Source organism: Lissotriton helveticus, chromosome 3_1, assembly GCF_964261635.1.
Source record: "Lissotriton helveticus chromosome 3_1, aLisHel1.1, whole genome shotgun sequence".
Taxonomy (NCBI): Eukaryota; Metazoa; Chordata; class Amphibia; order Caudata; family Salamandridae; genus Lissotriton; species Lissotriton helveticus.
In genome coordinates, this window is record NC_136061.1 from 1,167,700,648 (window position 1) to 1,167,721,251 (window position 20,604).

Genomic DNA, 20,604 nt, shown 5'->3' on the forward strand with positions numbered 1-20,604 from the left:
AAAAATAATCTCTTACAGTGTCAAAAAATGCAGAAAATGCATAGACACTTAAGAGAGAATTTAAAGACAGATAATGCAGCCAAAAAGGCTACACTGTCCAGTACTTCAACTAGAAATTCCACCATAAAATCCACAAAACAGCAAAGCCTGTACAGATTTCCCTTGCTTAACAGCAAAATCCCTCAGGAATGATAGAGAGAAGAACCTGGACAGACAAGCCCCATAGGCTGCCATTATGTGGCTTAATTAGGATACTGTGCCTTTAAGGAACCTTCCAGAACCTTCTCTCAGTATCCCAGAATGCATTGCAGGTCCAACTTAGCCTCAGTTCTTTTTGAAGGCGCAGAAAACGCCAGACCTGTAGCATTATGATAATGAACACTCCACCGGGGAGGCGGGAGGGCGCTTATGACTATAACAGAGATACCCCTACTACAGAACTGGAGTTACAGGACAGAAACTACTCCTTCTGTAGTAGGGGATCTCGGTGTATAGTCATAATCTAGTGAATAGAATGGCAAGCCCATCCCCACACCAAGCGGCGGTGGAGAATAAAATAACGCCACTACTGTGCGAACAGATTCCGCAGCGAAGCCTGCCCAACCTGAGCGTCTGCCCTGGCATCAGTGTCCAGGCAGTAATGCTTAGCAAAGGTATGGACCGACTTCCAAGTGGCCGCCTTGCAGATCTCTGCAATGGGAACATTACGGAGCATAGCTGTCGTAGCAGCTTTGCCCCTGGTGGAATGAGCCTTAGGCTTACCTCCTAAGGTCTTATTAGCTTTGTAGTAACACAACTGTATGCAGGACACAATCCACCTCGAGATGGACTGTTTAGAGGTAGCAAGACCTGTCCTGACTGAGCCATAATTGACGAACAATTGGTCTGACCTACGAATATCTTTAGTCTTATCAAGATAAAACTTCAGCACCCTCCGCACATCCAGGGAATGTAAGGACCTTTCCGCCGGAGATGAAGGATTCTGAAAGAACGTAGGCAAAGTGATAGTCTGATTGATATGAAAATCAGAAACAACCTTGGGAAGAAACTTAGGGTGAGTACGCATAACAACTTTAGCATTATGAAATACAGTATAAGGTTCTTGGCAACACAATGCCTGAATCTCACTCACCCTGCGGGCCGATGTAATGGCCACGAGGAACGCCGCCTTCCAGGACAGGTGCTGCAACGAAGCCTTATGAATGGGTTCAAAAGGCTCCTTCATCAATCTGGACAGCACCACATTCAAGTCCCATGAAGGCGAAGGAAGCCTGACAGGAGGGAACACTTTCTTCAAGCCTTCCAAAAAATCTTTGATCACAGGGATCTGGAAAAAGGAAGTCTGTGAAGGGCCTTTCCTGTAGGCAGTCAAAGCAGCCAGATGAACCTTAATGGAATGGACATTAAGGCCCGACTGCGCTAGATGAAGCAGATATGGAAGGATGACATCTTCCTTGCATGACGTAGGGTCATAGTTCTTAGACTTGCACCAGATGCAAAACCTCTTCCACTTGTAAGCATAGGAAGTCCTAGTGGAAGGTCGCTTAGCCTCCTTCAGTATGCCCATACAATCCTCTGGGAGATTCAGATGGCCATATTGCACTATTTCAGGAGCCATGCCGCCAAACTCAAAGACGAGAGGTTGGGGTGCACCATCCGCCCCCCGAACTTCGTGAGAAGGTCCGGCCTGCACGGCAGCTTCATGTGAGGAAGGAGAGATCGGTGAAGTAGGTCCGTGAACCACCACTGTCTGGGCCATTCCGGGGCAATCAGAATCATCCTCGCCCTGGATTGAGACAGCTTGATGAGAACCGCCGGAATCAGGGGAATTGGTGGAAAAGCGTACAGAAAGCTGTTCGACCAGTTGATCCATAACGCGTTCCCCAGCGTCCCCGGCTGGTAGTACCTGGAGGCGAAGCCTCGGCATTTGCTGTTTTCGGCGGTGGCAAACAGATCTACGTCTGGAGTTCCCCACCTTGCGAAGACTTCTCCTAGTACTTCGTCGTTTATGACCCATTCGTGGTTTTCCTGCACGATTCTGCTCAGTTCGTCTGCCTGAACATTCTGCACACCTGGCAGATGGGTGGCCGTTATCGACAGTCCTCGAGCCAGAAGCCAGTGCCAGATCGCCTGTGCCTCCTGCGACAGAGTGCGCGATCTCGAGCCCCCCTGCTTGTTGAGGTAATACATCGTTGTCGTGTTGTCCGTCTGAACAAGCAGAGAGTTGGTCTGAAAGGACGGATGAAAGGCCTTCAGTGCCAAGTGAACAGCTCTCAGTTCCAGGAAATTGATGTGGTACGTGGACTCCGTCGGGGACCACGTCCCTTGAATCTGCAGGTCTCCGGAATGCGCCCCCCAACCTTGGAGAGACGCATCCGTCACGATGGTCTGTGTGGGAATGTCCTTGTGGAAGGGAACGCCTCTGAGGAGATTCTCCTTCGAGCACCACCACTTCAGAGACTGAAGAGCATGTAGAGACAGTCGTATCCTGTCGTCCCAAGAACCTCTCCTCTGGTCCCACTGATCTTCCAAGCACTCCTGCAGAGGTCTCATCTGTAGCCGTGCGTGTGGAGTGAGAAAGATGCAAGAGGCCATCGATCCCAGTAGAGAAGACACCGTCCTCACAGTCGTAGACGGAGTTTCCATGAAAGCCTGAGCCTTCCGAACGAGTGATAAACGTCGCTCTTCCGAAGGAGACACGCTTGCTGACAGCGTATCGATGGAGGCCCCCAAGTACTGGATGCACTGTACCGGAATCGGGACCGACTTGGACATGTTGATGTGCAACCCCAGCTTGTTCAAGAGAACGCACGTCTTCTGGAAGTGTGCTTGAGCTTCCGAGAAGGAGGAGGCTTTGATCAACCAATCGTCCAGGTACGGGTAGACAAACACCTTGTTCTTCCTCAGGTGCGCCGCTACCACTGCCATACATTTTGAGAATGTCCTGGGTGCAGACTTCAGTCCGAAGGGTAGCACCGTGTATTGATAATGATTGGTGCCGACTTGAAAGCGCAGAAATTTCCTGTGTTTGCATGCAATGGGCACGTGGAAGTATGCGTCCTGTAGATCTATGGCACACATCCAATCTCCTCGTTGCAGCTGAGGGTAGATCTGATGCAACGACAGCATGCGAAACTTTTCTCTGCGAATCCACTTGTTTGCCTGTCGCAAATCCAGAATGGGCCTGAACTCGTTTTTGTCCTTCTTGCGGACAAGAAAGAACCGAGAGTAAAGACCTCTTCCTCTTTGAGACAGAGGTACGTCTTCGATCGCCCTTTTCCTTAGCAGAATGTCCGCCTCCGCCTGAAGCTCGCGCAGTTGATACTGCGAGCTGACGGGAGGAATCGATGGAGGAGGGCTGGTGAAACGTAGACTGTATCCATTGCAAACAATATTCAGCACCCACTTGTCCTGAGTAATTTTTCTCCACTCTGCCAGAAAAAATTGAACGCTTCCCCCCACCGGAGCGGGTAACGGACGAGGGGGAAGTAACAGCTCAGGGACGGGACCCGGCCGGGCCCTTGGTCGCGGTAGAGGACTGTTGACGACCTCTACCACCCTGTCGCTTCTGGAAGGGCCGCCTGTACTGCTGCTGCTGCTGCTGCTGTTGTTGTCCAGCAGACTGCCCCCTTCCACGACCCTGCGACCCAAACCGACGTTGGTACTGTCGGAAGTGTTTCTTTTCCTTGGGCTTCTCCAAGCCCACTGCCGTCAGGGTCTCCGCTTCGGCCTTCATCCTGGCCATCTCATCATCCGCGTGTTTCCCGAAGAGGGTATCTCCTGAAAACGGGAGATTCGCCACGCGTTGCTGTGCTTCCGGTTTCAAGGACGTCAACCTGAGCCAAGCGTGGCGTCTCTGGTGAATCCCGTGGCAATATCCGTGCGCGGACAGCAATGAGATGTCCGCTGCGGCGCCGATGGCCTGATTAGAGACCAGCATCCCCTCCTTGACGATCTCCACAAAGTCCTCCTTGCGGTCTCGAGGGACAAGGTCTGCGAACTGCTCCATCGAGTCCCACAGGGACCGGTCGTAACGTCCCAGCAAAGCCGAGTCACTGGCAGCCTTCATGGACGAGGCGGATGTCCCACACGCCTTGCGACCAGCAGAATCGATCCAACGGCTCTCCTTGTCCGGAGGCACCGTGGACGCAGGGGAGGTGGCATGAAGCTTCCGTGCAGCAGTCACGATGACCGAATCCGGTACCGGGTCCTTCCTCAAGAAGGCTGGGTCTGAGTCCGGAGCCCTGTACTTTTTTAGGATCCTGGAAGGTACAGACTTCACCGTTGCCGGCGTCAGGAATAGCTGTTCGGCGGGCTCAAGGAGCCCCGGCACCAGAGGTAACAGGGGGCGAGACAAGTGCCTTTTGTGTAATGTCTCAAATATCACCGAGGTAGAAGCCGTAGGTGCTTCAACTTCAATGCCCAACTTCGCCGCTCCACGCAGGAGAACCTCCTGAAATGTGCTTATATCGTCTATCGGAGACACCCTAGTCTCCGGCGAATCGGACAGCGTGGGCGAGTAGGAACGGGTCCCAGATGGAGAACGTGACCTGGACCGACGTCTCTTGTGATGACGCCTGGATCGTGAGGAAGATCCACGGCCACTCCTTGATCTGTCCCGTCTCCCCGAGCGAGACCTAGACCTCTTGGGCCTCGGGCGCTCCTTCGGCCTCCCAGGGTCAGGAGTCCTAGGCTTCTTAGGAGTCTTCTTCGGAGGCGTCGGAAACTTAGGCATCGACACCGCCCTCGGTTGGACCGGGGGTGGAGGAGCAACCGGACGCGGTTTCTGCGGAGCCGGCTTCGGAGGTGGGGTAGGGGCCTTCGGAGGCGGGCCCTTCGGCACAGCCGGCCGCGGAGGAGGCGTAGAAGGCTTCATCGGAGTATCCACCCCGGAATGCGCCGTTCCCGGCGAGCCACCATCTCTTCCGGAGCGTGGGGAGCCCCCCACAGTCCTGGGCCTGTCCTTAGGACCTCCAGACGTTGAAGACCGGTGTCCAGACGACGACCGATGTCCCCTCGACGTCGAACGGTCCTTCGGCGTCGACCGAATCACACTTCTCGACGTCGAACCGTGTCTCCGTCTCGACGTCGACCCCGACCAGATCGACGAGCCACGGAACCTCGACGACGGGCGATGGTGCCTCGACGGCGACCTCGACCTCTTCGCCGGCCTCGACGTCGACTTCTTGGATCGCTTCGACGTCGACACTTTGGACCTTCTCGACGTCGACCTCTCTGACCTTCTCGACGTCGATCTCCTAGACCGTCTCGACGTCGGTCTTTTGGAATGCTTCGACGTCGACCTCTTCGGCGCCGGAGACGCCTTCCGTCTCGACGGCGACCTCGACGACGAGGATCCCCTCGACGACGATGTCCTCGACGGCGAACGGCGGTGTCGCCTCGACGGCGAGCGCCGACGCCGGGCCCTCCGATGTCGACCACTCGACGCCGACAGCGACGACGAGGATATCGACACCGGCTTCGACGGCGGCCGGAACACGTTCCTCGACGTCGACGGGCGACGTTTTCTCGACCCAGAGCCCTGGGGAGACCTGGAACTGGCCGTTGACCGTCCCCTCGACGTCGTGGTCAGCGCAACTGACCCAGACGGAGACCTTGGGCGAGGGCTGGTCTTCCTGCCCCTGGGGAGCCCCCCAGAGGCCTCAGCATGGGTAGAAGGAGCCCCTCCTGACCCACCTCGTGCCTTCAACTTTCTCTCCTCAAGTCCCTGAAGCCTGATCTTCTTCCTCTCCTTCAGGGTCCTTCCAGAGAAGCTTCTGCAGATCACACACTCCTCAGGAATGTGGGAAGAGGGAAGGCAGAGAATACAGACCTCATGGGAGTCTGACCTGGCCTTCTTTCTTGAGCACTCAGGGCATTTGTCGAATAATGCAGGCATTATGGACAAAAAAGAGTGCAGAAACACAGAAAGAAAGTCACCAAAGTACTTTAAAAGTACCAAAAATCGAAATCAGTGTAAAACACTAACAAAAACCCTTGAAAAGGGAGAGCTCAATGCTCCAGGGTCCTGCTTGCAGGAGCCGGAAAAAAGAACTGAGGCTAAGTTGGACCTGCAATGCATTCTGGGATACTGAGAGAAGGTTCTGGAAGGTTCCTTAAAGGCACAGTATCCTAATTAAGCCACATAATGGCAGCCTATGGGGCTTGTCTGTCCAGGTTCTTCTCTCTATCATTCCTGAGGGATTTTGCTGTTAAGCAAGGGAAATCTGTACAGGCTTTGCTGTTTTGTGGATTTTATGGTGGAATTTCTAGTTGAAGTACTGGACAGTGTAGCCTTTTTGGCTGCATTATCTGTCTTTAAATTCTCTCTTAAGTGTCTATGCATTTTCTGCATTTTTTGACACTGTAAGAGATTATTTTTGATTGCTCCGGGGTCCACGCACATGGGCGGGACTATTCACTAGATTATGACTATACACAGAGATCCCCTACTACAGAACCAAACTATAACATCCGGTTGCTATCCAACAATCTGGAAGACAGCATCTATCACTCCTCTACTAAAAAAGCCCAGTTTAGACCCCACTGACACTAACAACTATCGACCTATCGCGGGCCTGCCAATGGCGGCCAAAGTCCTGCAGAAATATCTAAACACTGCTCTGACTAAACATCTGGACGAAAATGGACTATTGGATGTCTCTCAACACGGTTTCCGTTCACATCACACTACCGAATCTGCTTTAATCCTTGCCATAGAAAAGATCTGCAGGGTGGGGGGCGTGGCCAAGAGCCGTACATGGCGGACGTGTAGCGCTGCAGCTCCGTCTCTAGCCCTTCCATACTCGCTCTTGATCCTGCATACCCTGCCTGCAACCACCCCAATCTTTGGCCTTCACCTGAGGCGGACGAGTGGCGGTCAGTGGCGACTCGCTGGCCTCCTCAGACGCCGCCTGCCGCCTCGATGGGCTGCGATGACCGCTGAGGCCTAACACCCAAGGAGAAGCCGCGGCCTCGATTGGCCCGAGACCCGCACATCGCTGACTTCCGGCGAGCCGCCACTGAGACACCGGAGGGGCGTAGGGGCACGGACCAGTACCCGCGGCAATCGGAAGACCGGCAACTCCTCCTGTACTCCCCGGGTAGACTCCCCGGCCCCCGAGGGGACAACTGTGACCCGCCCTGTCCGGATTGCCCGACTTGGGCTGGTGAGGTGCCGAGCCGCGCTACGCCATCTGTCCCGCTGCGAGGGCGCCTGCGGACGGCGTGTGAGACTGCTGAGCGGACTGGAGAGGGGTCGCTTGGGTCCTAGCGCTGCGGTGGCTGCGTGGGCCGTGGGCGGCGGCCGGCGGGCCTTGACACTGAGGTGACGACACGGGCGCCATTCCACCTGCCCCCTGACCGACGCGGAGGACATCGACACCACCAGCGGTCCCTTGGGGACGATAGGGGAGAAACTGAGCTGAGGGAGAGACGCAGCGCTTGCACGCCAATTGCAGCCGCACTACCACTGGGGACTCGGAACAGTGTGGGAAGGCCCAGATACGTGGATACCCGCGTGGCACACTACTGACTGAGAGGGCCGCCGTCGCTGGGGCAGGTGTGAGGCGCCATAACACTGCTCAGCCCTTGGCGTTCGCCCCCCCCCCCCTCTCCTGCAGCCACTTACTCGGATCTACCGCTGCTACGGGTCCACTGCGGCAACTACTTAAGGGGTTCCCCATAGTACAACGGCGCACGGACCGGGTGTGCCGCTTCTCCTGCAGCGCGCTGACCCTGTCTGTCGACGGGGGGACACCTCTCCTACTGCCTTTCATACTGGGATACTGGTGACCACGTTGGGTTCCACGGTACACAAAGCGGTGCCCTGAGAGCCTTACCATCGGAGGACGGACACGCGAACACCCAACGCCGCTCTGCATACTAGGTCGATGGGACGACACAGGGGCAGAGGTCAAGACCCCGGTGTATCGACGGACATGCACTCCACCGGATCAGAGGACCCTCTTTCCTCCTCAAACATGGATGTCATACCGCCGACTGGGAAGGAGTCCCAGGACGCCAAACTAGATCTCATCCTCAACGAAATCCGAGCCACGAGGGAGGCGCTAGAAACGCGTATCGACAATATGGCGACGGGTCTCTCTTTGCTTCGAGCTGACCACAATAAACTTGCAGAGAGAGTCTCCGAACAGAAACTTGCATTGAATGACCTTATACCCCAACAAACGGAACACTCTACGAAACTGGAGGGCGTAGAGAAACAGCTCAAGCACTTGTGGGACAAGGTGGACGATGCGGAAGGACGCGCCCGCCGCAATAACGTCCGCATTTTAGGCATTCCGGAACGCAGCGAGGGGAGGAACCCCACCCAGTTTGTAGAAGACTGGCTCCGTCAACTGGTAGGTCCGCAGGATCTTACCCCCCTGTACAGCGTGGAGAGGGCACATAGGATACCGTCCAAACCACCGCAGCCCGGAGCGCCCACGCGTCCTTTGATCGCACGCCTCCTCCACTACAAAGACCGCGACACTGTGCTACGTGTGGCCCGAGAGAAGGCACCGATTCGCTATGAAGACAAAAACATTTCCGTGTATCCTGACTTCACGCCCACGGTCCAGCGTGCCAGATCCACCTTTTTAGGAGTGAAACGCAAGTTGCGTGAGAGAGACTTAAAGTACGCCCTTCTGTTCCCTGCACGCCTTAAGGTACTGCACAGTAACAAATCATACTTCTTTGACTCGCCGGAGGAGGCAGCTGAGTGGATGGAAGTGACATTGACTCCGCCGTCCTCACAGGACCCTTTTCTGGCCACTAGGGGGAAAGGCCGCAGGCCTCATTCTGATCGGCGAAATACCGAGTCGGACACTGGACAGGCCCCACCGCAGAGGACGTCGCCAGCAGCTGCAGCTACTGCGGACCATCCAGCGGACCCCTCACCTGTGCTGCAACTGACGAAAGAGGCGCTAGCCACCCACGATGCGGGCACACCTAGAGACCTGCTTAGCAACTCCGACACGCCTACCGAGGTGTCGGGGTCAGCGAGCAGCGTTCAACTCTTCCCAAAGATCACGGCACAGACGGCAGAAGACTTTTAACATCTTCATAGTGACCGCACTCCAGGTGGTAACGTATTGACTGTATTATTCCTTGCCCTCGGGTGGGTTGCTTAAGGGATTACTTTAATAAGGGCTGCCACATCACCGCAGGCCAGTACAGATACGGCGATAGTAGTCTGCGCCCCCCACCGCAGGCACATGGAACTGTTTGACTTTTGCCCCTGTTGGGCATCGTGGTTAGGACCTTGGGCCCGTTGGCCTAGGGACCTTAGCATTCAGGGATCAACTGTTTGTTTGACACTCCTCCTCTGCAATACGAAGTACCAGGCGCGTGCACCCACATATTCATTTTTATCACACTACATGACCGGACATGGGGCCACTTAATGTGTATAGTTTGTGCACCTGGAATGTGCGGGGTATGGGCTCGGTTCACAAGCGGCACAGGATACTCGCCCAACTGAACCGCAGGGGCGTCATGATGGCCTGCCTGCAAGAGACCCACCTGAACTGTGATGAAAGTTTGAAACTGCATAAGAAGTGGAAAGGCCAACTTTTCGCCACGTCCTATTCTGCATTCTCTAGGGGGGCCGCTGTTTGGCTCCGTAATTCTGTCCCCTTTAAGCCACTGGAGCAAAGAATAGATAAGGAGGGTAGATATGTGTTTGTAAGGGGGTTACTAGATGGGACTGCTGTTGTGCTTGGATGTGTGTATTCCCCGAACTCGGGACAACCTGATTTTTTAATCAATATCAACAGGGTCATTGTGGATTGGGCAGAGCACTGCTGGGTGGTGGGCAGGGATTTTAATGCTGTATTGGATATTGCTCTGGACAGGTCACACCCCCCCCTACATGCCAGGGAGAGCAGGCGACAGGCGGATGCACTGACACAATGGGCAGAGGGATGGGACCTAGCAGATACTTGGCGCAGTACACATCCACAGGACAGGGAATATACCTTTTACTCCCCCCCACACAGACTTCACACCAGGATAGACCGAATTTTCTGCTCCCGTTCCTTGCTAGGATCGGTTATTCAAGCCCAGCACATGTGAAAGACCCTGTCTGACCACAATCCAGTTGAACTGACCTGGCAATGGGGCCGACAGTCGACCCCAATACCGACCTGGAGATTACCCACAGAGCTCCTGGAAGATGTGGTCTTCAAGTCCACTATGACGGATGCCATTGAGGGTTATTTTGCCACAAACACTGACACTGCCAGCTCCCGACAATTGGAATGGGACCCCTTTAAAGTATTCATCAGGGGGGAAGCAATGGCCACTAAGGTGGGCATGAGAAGAGCCATCATTGCAGATCTGAGAGATGTGGAGGGTAGACTAGCAACCCTGGAATGTGAGGCGGCGGGCACGAACACGCACTTCACACCACTGCAGGATGCCCATATAAAGCACGCGGAACTACTAGAAGACTTGAGATTGTTGGACTACAGGGAGTACACACTGAGACAGCACACACAAGCAGATAGAGCGGGTGCGCTACTGGCACGTATCTTACGCAACTCCCCAATTCACCATCCCATCCTAGAAGTACTAGACCAGGATGACATACTAGTTTCGACTCAAGCAGGGATCAACGCCGCGTTTAAGGACTATTACATCACGCTTTACAGCCCTCATAGCGGCCTCTCACAAACTGCATTTGAGGATTTCATGAGGGACCTCGAGTTGCCCAAACTCACTGACAGGCATTGCGACGATCTAAAGCGTACTATTTCTGTCGCGGAGATTAGGCAGGCAATGCACGCACTCCCGGGAAACAAAACCCCTGGGACGGACGGCTTGCCGTCCGAGTTCTATGCCGTATTCTTGGATCTGTTGGCCCCGCGCCTCCATGCCCTTATTTGGAGGCGCTACGGACCAACTGCTTACCACAGTCCTCCCTCCAGGCTTTGATTACCTCCCTATTGAAGCCGGGTAAGGATGGGCTGCAGCTTGCTAGCTACAGACCCTTATCCCTACTTAACACCGATTACAAGATACTGAGTAAAGTACTAGCGACGAGACTGGCACAATACATACCGCATTTGATTCACCCTGACCAGTGCGGCTTTGTGCCGGGCAGGAGCACGGCCATGAATCTTAGACGCTTGGCCCAGCTGATGCTGCGAGACCCGATGGACCTAGGTTCGGAGGGATGCATCTCGTTAGACCTGAAGCAGGCTTTCGATTCCCTCAGATGGGATTACATGTTCGCTGCGTTCGAGAGATTCGGAATTCCTAAAGAATACATAGCGTGGGTCCGGCTGCTATACACTCCCCACGGCTCGGGTGCGCACATCCGGGTACATCTCGGGTCCCATAGCTATAGCAAGAGGCACGAGACAAGGTTGCCCCCTCTCCCCGCTCCTCTTCATTCTAGCGCTCGAACCCCTGCTCTGTAAACTACGGACTGTGGCCCCCCACCGTGGAATTTTGAGGGGTGAGACAACACATATAGTGTCCGCCTATGCTGACGATATTATCTTGTACCTGCATAACCTGAGAGGCGACCTGGACCCTATCCCTTCTATATTTGAGGACTTTAGAGCGTTGTCTGGCCTCACCATAAGCGAGCCTAAGTCCTACGGGTTTACCTTTGTCACCGCTGCCCCAACTGCGCCACTGCCCTTTGCGCCACATACGTTTCAGACGGCGGATACTACCTTCCGATACCGCGGGATACAGGTTTACAGGGATGCCGCAATGATGCTTGACGGCAACCTTGGAAGGGCTATGAGGACACTAAAATCCCAGATACAGTTCTGGCTGTCTCTCCCTCTCTCGGTGGCTGGCAGGATCGCCATCTCCAAGATGGTGATGCTTCCCCGTCTCCTTTACTTCTTTACAAATTTACCGTTCCTGATCCCTGCCACGACGTTTAAGACGCTTGACACACTTCTCACGGAACTCATATGGGGACAAGGGCGGAGGCGCATAGGCCTCGCTAAGTTGCAACTCGCAACCAGTGCCGGGGGTATGGGAGTACCAGACTTCAGGGCCTACAACTTTGCATGTCAACTGCAGTGGCTGGCCTACTGGCTTGCTGGCAGAAACCTCCATGAGATTAACATGGTGGAAACCGATCGCAATAAGGGGAGAATACATGTCCTGCTCCTGCCCCGCTCGGAACTGGCGAGCGATGCCCCGCCGCTTCTCCGACTTGCAGTGCTGTACTGGCGGAAGGCGGTGAGATACACGACCCCTCTATCAACCTACGCCCCCACAATTCCACTGCTAGGACTGCCCTTGGGGTTGGGTCCACTCACGGCACACAAACTAGTGCGCTGGCATGACGCAGGTGTGACACACGTAGGAGACCTCTTTGCTGAGGGGCGGATGCTGTCATTTGAAGACCTCAGGACCGCGCATGGCATACCTGGGGGTTTGTTCCTAATGCATGCTAGCAACTGCCGCTACGTACTAGGGAAATGGGCACCTGGAGGGGCAGAACCACCCACCAACCCCTTGCTGACAATGCAGTACCTTATGGGAACGGGAAGTCACCTGACAAAATGGCTCACTGCTAGCATTAGAGCGGGACGAGCGGTTTCACTTTCGCCTCTCAGGACCAAATGGGAGGGAGATGTGGGGAGGCCATTCCGAGACAAGGAATGGGAGAGGATCCTTCAATTTCCCAAAAAGGTGGCCCGAAACTCCAAATTTAAATTCATCCAACTAATGGTCCTGCATAGGGCGTACTTAACGCCGCACCGTTTACATGCAATGTTTCCCAATGCCGCTGACACCTGCCCTAGATGTGCTTTGGATGATGCGTCACTGACACATATGTTATGGAGCTGCCCTAAATTGGGTTATTTCTGGACTAATATTGCTGGCACACTCGCGGACGCGGGTGCATTGATGCGGCCACTCACCATGGAACACGCACTTCTGGGGCTGGGTCCGACGGCACGTAGGAGAGGCGTAGCAGCACGTTTTACTGATATTGCAGTGTTGCTTGCGAAGCGTGCCATCACGATGAGGTGGAAGTCTCCCAAGCCACCTGATCCTGAGTTGTGGAAAGCGGAAATGTTACGCTGGGGCAGGGCGGAGGGCGCAGCGCTGCAACGCGAAGAACGTAGAGGCATCAGGAAAACACCGATCTCCTTAGACTGGTTTACTATCCTAGGGAGGTTTGAGACAGGGAGTGATGAAGAGTCTGATATCTCAATATCGTAACCTGTGTTGAGTATAGCTGTTGAGGGTCCCCCATGAACCCCTCATGACCATATTGCACTGAACTATGATATGAGATACCCTGTGATACTGTTGCTTATGCCACTGTCTAGTTGTGTAATATGCAAATCTATGCATCCTTGAATTGTTCTATCGATTGGGGGCGCCCTGGTACTTACTACTGTGTATATGCGTTCAATAGGAGTGTCTAGGGTGGGTCTGTTATGGGGGTGGAGGGTGGGATATAAATCTAGAAGGGATTGTTTGATTTCCTAGAAACTCAACGAAAATCAAAATGTATACTGTTCGCAATATTGCCGTGCATGACGGAGCTGCCTTAATCTGATCTTTGTAATATATTGATGGTACTTTATGACTGCTCTACCTATCCTGCTAATAAACAGATTTTCAAAAAAAAGAAAAGATCTGCAGGGTGGTGGGTGGGGGAGGGAGTGCGGTCCTCGTGCTCCTTGATCTCTCAGCCACATTTGATACCGTGAATTATATCATTCTGGTGCAGCGACTGGGAGACATAGGGATAGGGTGGCCACTCTCGACCTCCTGTCCTTCTTAGAAGCCAGAGAGCAGAGGCTGTTCTGGAACGACCTTAAATCTGAGAGGTTCACTCTCCCATGTGGTGTTCCGCAGGGTTCTGCCCTTTCCCCTACTTTGTTCAACCTGTACGTCACCCCACTGGCCAATCTCGTTAGAAGGCATGGCTTTGCTCTGGTCTCATACGCCGATGATACCCAACTTGTTATCTCTATAAACGACCGGCCAGAGACCACAGCAGCCAGTTTTTACATCTGCCTTTCCGAGATTATGGCCTGGATGAGACAAAACCACCTAAAAAGAAACACCAATAAAACGGAGGTGATGGAGTTCGGGCCGGGTAAACCCCTATGGAACTGAACCTGGTGGCCCATGGAGGCTGGAGACTGCCCTTCCCCAGTAGAAAAGTTAGAAATCTGGGCATCATTTTTGACACCCAACTGAATTTTGGCCTACAGATAAACAACCTGACCTCTGTGTGTTTTTATCTTTTGAAAACATTTCCTTATATTCCAAAAGATCTCCAAAAGACGGTGATGGTGGCCCTCTTTCTATTGAAACTGGACTACTGTAATGCCCTGTTTCTGGGAATTGACAAGTATCAGCTACAAAAGTTGCAGTCTCTGCAAAATGCTGCAGCAAGACTCCTACTGGGCATCCCTAGAGGCCAGTCAACCTCTGCCGGCATAAAAACCCTACACTGACTGCCTATCAAAAAGCGCATCAAGTTTAAGGCACTGACCTTGGTACATAAAGCTATTCATGGTGGCGGTGCGGAGGATCTCCAAGCTCTTTTTACATTTTATACCCCCACCACGGTCTCGTTAACATCAATAAGGTTAAGCGGGCGAGATGAGGCAGCAGAGCAATCACACACTGCCACTCCAAACTTTGGAACACGATGCCACTCCCCCTGAAGACTCAACCGAACCTTCAGCTTTTCAGAAGGAGCCTAAAGACCCGGCTGTTTACAGCCATTTAAGTCCCCTTCTTTCAGTCTTTTCCTTCCACACAACATAGCGCCAAGACACCTCGGCATTCGAGCGCTTTACAAGCTTATAAACATGAGTGATGTAATATGTGAGATCATAAGCAATGCATTGCGGGGGTGCAAATTATAGTTACCTTAGTTGACTATAACCCGTTTTGTACGAGTGAAATCTGAGCCGAACTATAAAATTCAGTTATATGATATATATATATATATACATATACATACACATACCTCAGTTGACTATAACCCGTTTTGTACGAGTGAAATCTGAGCCGAACTATAAAATTCAGTTATATGATATATATATACACACATATATATACACACACATATATATATATATACACACACACACATATATATATATATATACATATATATACATATATATACATACACATACATATATATACATACACATACATATATACATAGAAAACATAACTTTATACTTACATTTTGCGTGGTAATGTCATGCATTGTAAAGACAGGTTGTGGTAAAAAACTGCGTGGTAAAGGCATGCATTGTAAATATGCATGCGCTGAAAAACGTTTGTTGTTGCATGCATGGTTCAGACTGTGTTGTAATTGTGGTTTCCCTAAAAATGGTCTTTTGCTATCAGGGGTCAGTATAGCCCAGCAGGAGTGCTAGATATTCTCATTACCTGGCCTCAAAGGGTAAAACACCAACACTAGAAAAACTGAGTCAAATGAAGAAGCATATTTAGAATAGAAGAGCAGGGACACTACAGCCCTTATTTAGCCAATCCCCACTTTCCATTGTGCAGATGATTTTTCTTGTGGTTTCCAGAGTGACTTAGGTCCTTTGTTGAGACGCTATACAATTCTGTATAAAAGCAATCTATGTATCTCTATAAATTTTGTAGGAAGCAGAAGACACTGAGGTGAGCTGTGAACACCGCCAGGTTGCAAGAGAATGCCAAATCAAACTATAAACGTACTCAGACTGGCACCACAGTTTTACAATTTAAGATTGTGTGAGGAAAATACATATGCAGTTTCAGTAAATCGCAGCTGAGCAAATAGTGGAGTCTTTTCCATATCCAGCTACAGAGAACAAAATGTTGACCTTGCACTGGCAATAGGTGGACCTACAGATGCAACACTGGCCAGCTCAGAGTAGAAAGAAATCCAAGAACTTAACTTAAAAATATAGATCCAGACATCGATCAAACATAAGAGCCCTACAGACTTGAACTGGTTGCATACATTTAAAATACAGGACAGAGCCATACACTATACTTCAAAAAGTTTACTCTACGGTTAATCACTCAGTACCATCCTTTTTCCAAATGATTCAGGTTATTATGATGGGTAAAGATGAGAAGAGTAGGTAAGGGGAATACAGCTGAAACTACAGACTCACTCAAATGTGAAGGGCTATGAAGTACAAACTAAGCATTGTATGTTAATGTATTCTTCAACCATTACATCACCTTGGATTTAGGATTCAACACAAAACAATTACCTGAAGTATTCTACAGTGATGTGCTTGTGGAGTCCCACGAAGATAAAATAAATTAACCCAAGGGCCTTTTTCACAGTGGTAGACCAGGGTGTCAGTTGCAAAGAACCATCTGGAACCTGGCAGGAGGCGTCCCATGTCCTTGTCACCAGTGCAGAGTTCTGGGTTGAACAAGATTGCCCTTTATCAGGTATAACATGCCTTTCAAACGCCTGCAAGAGAAAATGCCATTAATAAAGCGGACACTAAAGAAAAATTAGTTCACAACACATTTCAAGATAAAACATATACCTATGAAAAAGGAGGCAGTAGACCTAACAACATTTTGGAGATTATAAGTGCACAGTGTGTCACTTCCATCTGCGCATCTAAGGACCAGATTATATCCAATTGCACTTTCCTGACATTTTTCACAGAACGAGCGCTATAATTTACTACTGCTGTCCCCAGGATGTCCAACATTCAGAACAATATCATAATTACAGGAATCCCTACTGGCGCGGAGAGGTCAGACGTAGCCGGCTACGTGTCTGCTTTGTTTTTACATATCTTGGTCAGAAGGATCCGGCAAACATCCAGATGGACAGAGTACATTAGGTCAACCGACCTGGTAAGGATGCTGCGTGGCCTCCAGACATACTGGTCTGTGTTCACTATTTTTGGATAAAGGAGGAGATTATCAAAAAAAGCTAGGGAGGCCCGAACACTAACTTTCTGAGGACACAAGGCTATGCTGTTCCAAGACCTCTCCTTAATTATCCTAAAGCGGCGCAGCCTTCCTAAGGAGCAAGGAGAACCCCCCTACGGTTGGGGCCACTCCATTAGGATCATCTTTCACTGCGAGAGCTGCCTTTATCAGTGTAAATCCTTCTGAGGTAGCTAGAATACTGAGCCTCCTGGAAGAAAGCTCCCAGGGTGACACACCGAAGACGGACCAGGCCTCGAACAGACAGAACTATCAATGGCAGAGGGTCACCAAAACCAAAAGAGGCACAGGCCAGATCCAGAGGAGAACGAGCAAAAGAGGCGAGCGGTCCTGAAAGAGCTGCCGAATAAAACTTGTCTTTGGGAGGGAGACCGGCTTCCCAGGATAACTGGAGAACATTCGGCTGGAGGCAGACTGGACACTTCCCCTACCCTCAGTAAGGCGCAGCTGGGGAGGAGCCAACAGAGTCCAAAAGTCTTCCAGATGGACGTTTCTCACACCACAGCCCAGGCGAGCAATGCCAGATATTTTCAATCCTTACACATCGTGGAGGTGCTTTGATCAGGTTGTTTGGTTCTTGTTTATGTTTTTGTCCTATGTAACATATGCATACAGAGCGGCAAATGGGCAAACATAGGTTTTTTTCTCCCACCATTAGCTCACTTATGATCAGAATTCTTTACACTCATTAACCCAATACAACTGAGAGGTCAAAGTTATTAGCATCAATGTGAGAGGCTTAAACCTACCCACCACAATTTTCCTCCTAGAGCAGGTCGTGCGGGGGGGGGGCTATAAGTCTTCTCTAGGAAATGCATTTGTTGCCCACAGAGGAACACAGGATTAGGTCCGAAAGGTTCCTCAGAAAATACCTTTCCTCTGGCACAGTGAAAGGGAGGGAGCCATCTTGCTCTACCAGAATTTGCATGGGGAGGGGTGGGGCTCCTGGGCAAAATAGCCGACATTAAGGGCAGACTTTTGGCTTACCGGGGGTCGCAAGGAACCCTACACCTCACCATAGCTAAGTTATATGCACCTAACAGTCACCAATAGTGCATCCTTTTGAATTCTCTCCCTGGGGTCCTGTATTCGCCAGACTCCGTGCTCTTCATTGGAGTCCATCTCAATCTATCATGGACAAGGAGTAAATTCTTACCTGCAACTCAAGGTTCTGTAGTAGGGGTATCTCTGTGATAGTCAATCATGTGAATAGTCCCGCCCATGTGCGTGGACCCGGATCACTTCAATAGAAATAGTCTCTTAAGTTGTCCTCTTCTGCAATCCTGCATAGACACTTAAGAGAAAATAAAAGACAAATAATGCAGCCTGAAACCAACAAGGCTACACTGGCCAGTACTTCATCCTGAAGTGAGAAAGATAGCCAAATAACAAATTTACTCATTATGCTAAGTTTCACACATAGAGAAACTCCCCTTCACAAAGACCCCTTTTTCATGATAGAGATGAAGGGTTGGACAGACAAGCCCCATAGGCTGTCATTATGTGTCTGTAAATGGATACCGTGCCTTTAAGGGAACCTTCCAGAGACCCTCGGTATCCCATGATGCACAGCTAAAGGCCAGTTACTTTTAGTTCTTTTTGAAGGTGTATAAAGCCAGGCCTGCTGCATTCAGGATAGTACCGTTTCATCCACCGGGTAAGGAGGGCAGGTGGCTTATGACTATCACAGAGATACACCTACTACAGACTGGAGTTACAGGTAAGAAACGACTCCTTCTGTAGTAGGGGATCTCTGTGTATAGTCCTAATCATGTGAATAGAATGGCAAGCCCAGGGGGGCGCTAGAGGGCGCACTAGCTAATGGCCGCACTTCAGTGAGGCTCTGGCTGCCTGGCCAGTAACATCCTAAATATATCCTTTTAACCTGCGAGTGACCGCCCAGAATTTGCAGCGCTGGTGGACCTGCTTACTCCACGGGTCCTGTCCAATTTTGAGAGAAATCCGAGGTCGGATGCCGGAAATACGCGGCTGTTTGCTTTGACCGGGGAGAGCCGCTGGAGAGAGCTGCCGAGGCGCCTGGACGCCGGACCACGCGAGGCCGCGGCTTCCCACGAGGTGGCTAGGCCCCGGAGCTGCGGGGCTCGAATCGATCGAGGAGAGACCTGCTGGAGGCCTATCAGGGGGCGGCGGAGGTGAGTCTCTCCCCCTCTGGGGCCACTGCGGAGTGCTAGGATACTGTGCGCTGCACTGGTGGGCCGCCGCGGTAGCGAGTGATCAGCGCGGCGCCCGACTGGGCCTGCCGAGGGGGTCGGACATCTACCCGGCCCTGCGCCGCGTGGCCCCTGCAGCTGCCCCGGAATCCTGCTGTGATCTGCCTGCATCTGGGAGGGGAGGCCTGTGGAGTGATTGGGGCCTCCCGGAGGACATAGGCATTGGCCGGCTTGTGTCTCCTGAATCCCGCGGTTGGCGCGCTGACCCTCCTCATGCGCCTACCGGCCTACCATCACCCCCCGCTGCCAACCCCTGGGCTCTGGACTACGTAGCTTGATACGGCGCCTCACCATCTTGCCCGCGGCTGACTCACCGGAGCGGGGGCTCTGCGGAGTGTGGACTCCACCCGTTCACTACTGGCCTGCATCCTCGAGGAGGCAATACCGCCTCAGACGAGACCGCTGCGCGGAGGGCCATCGGGACGCGCAGGCTCCGCCGGGGCAAGTGGACACAGACACTTGCGCCACTCGCCGGACCTAGTGGGCGCTCACAGCAGAGGCGCGATGGGCAAGAATGACAATAAGCAGCCCAAGCTCTCTTTCGAACCTCCGACCGCCAAAAAACCACTGCGCAGCATGGCGGGGGCTAGTGGTGCCCCGGGTCCGTCAGGCGCTGACCCTCCCTCTACTCCCTTGGCCCCGGAGCTGAGACTGATGATGGAGGAAATGCGGCAGGGCTTCGCCAAGATAGTGGATAAGGTGGACCGCTTATCATCCAGAATGGATGGCATTGCGCAGAAAATAGAGGTCCACGAGGAGCGCTTGACGGAAGCGGAACGGCGCATCTCAACATCGGAGGACACGGCCACTGCCCACGACGCGCGCCTAACTAGAATGGACAATATCCTGAGGGTGATAGCGGCGAAGAACGAGGAGTTGGAGGCGAGGAGCAGGCGCAATAACATATGCGTCACGGGGGTTCCGGAGTCCACCAACACTGGGCGCATGGAGGACTACGTAGAGCGCATCCTCATCACGGCAGTGGGCAAGGAGGCCTTCTCCAGTCAATTTATTGTCGAGCGGGCGCATCGCTCCCTGGGTCCGGTTCCCAAACCAGGGGCGCAGCCGAGGCCCATCATCGCCCGGCTGCTTAACTACCGTGACCGTGACGCAGCACTGCGCGCAGCCCGTACGAATCGGAACCTGACATGCGACGGTGTGCAGTTCTCCTTGTACCCGGACTTTACGCCCATGGTGCAGGACCAACGGAGGAAATTCTTGGACGTGAAAAAGAAGCTGAGGGACATGCAAGTGGACTACGCGCTCCTGTACCCAGCGCGTCTCAGGGTGACCCATCAGGGCAAACAACATTTTTTTACGAACCCGCAGCAGGCTGAGGACTATGTTCGGAAGCTTCGCAATGCCAGGAGGGACAGGCGGAACGAGGGAGAGGATGAGGCAGACGTGCTCCCTGCTGAGAACGAGGAATCTTGAA

At 52.4% G+C, this 20,604-nt stretch overlaps 1 protein-coding gene across 10 annotated transcripts in view; it reads right to left on the reverse strand.

Moving 5' to 3' along the window:
- The window catches only part of R3HDM1 (R3H domain containing 1), a 536,983-nt gene extending 520,611 nt beyond the window's left edge, over window positions 1-16,372 (reverse strand). For all 10 annotated transcript variants that reach the window (XM_078681804.1, XM_078681797.1, XM_078681794.1 and 7 more), the window contains exon 1: window positions 16,236-16,372. The gene's annotated coding sequence lies outside the window, so the exon portion shown is untranslated. The remainder of the gene's footprint in view (window positions 1-16,235) is intronic.
- Window positions 16,373-20,604: the final 4,232 nt, after the last annotated feature.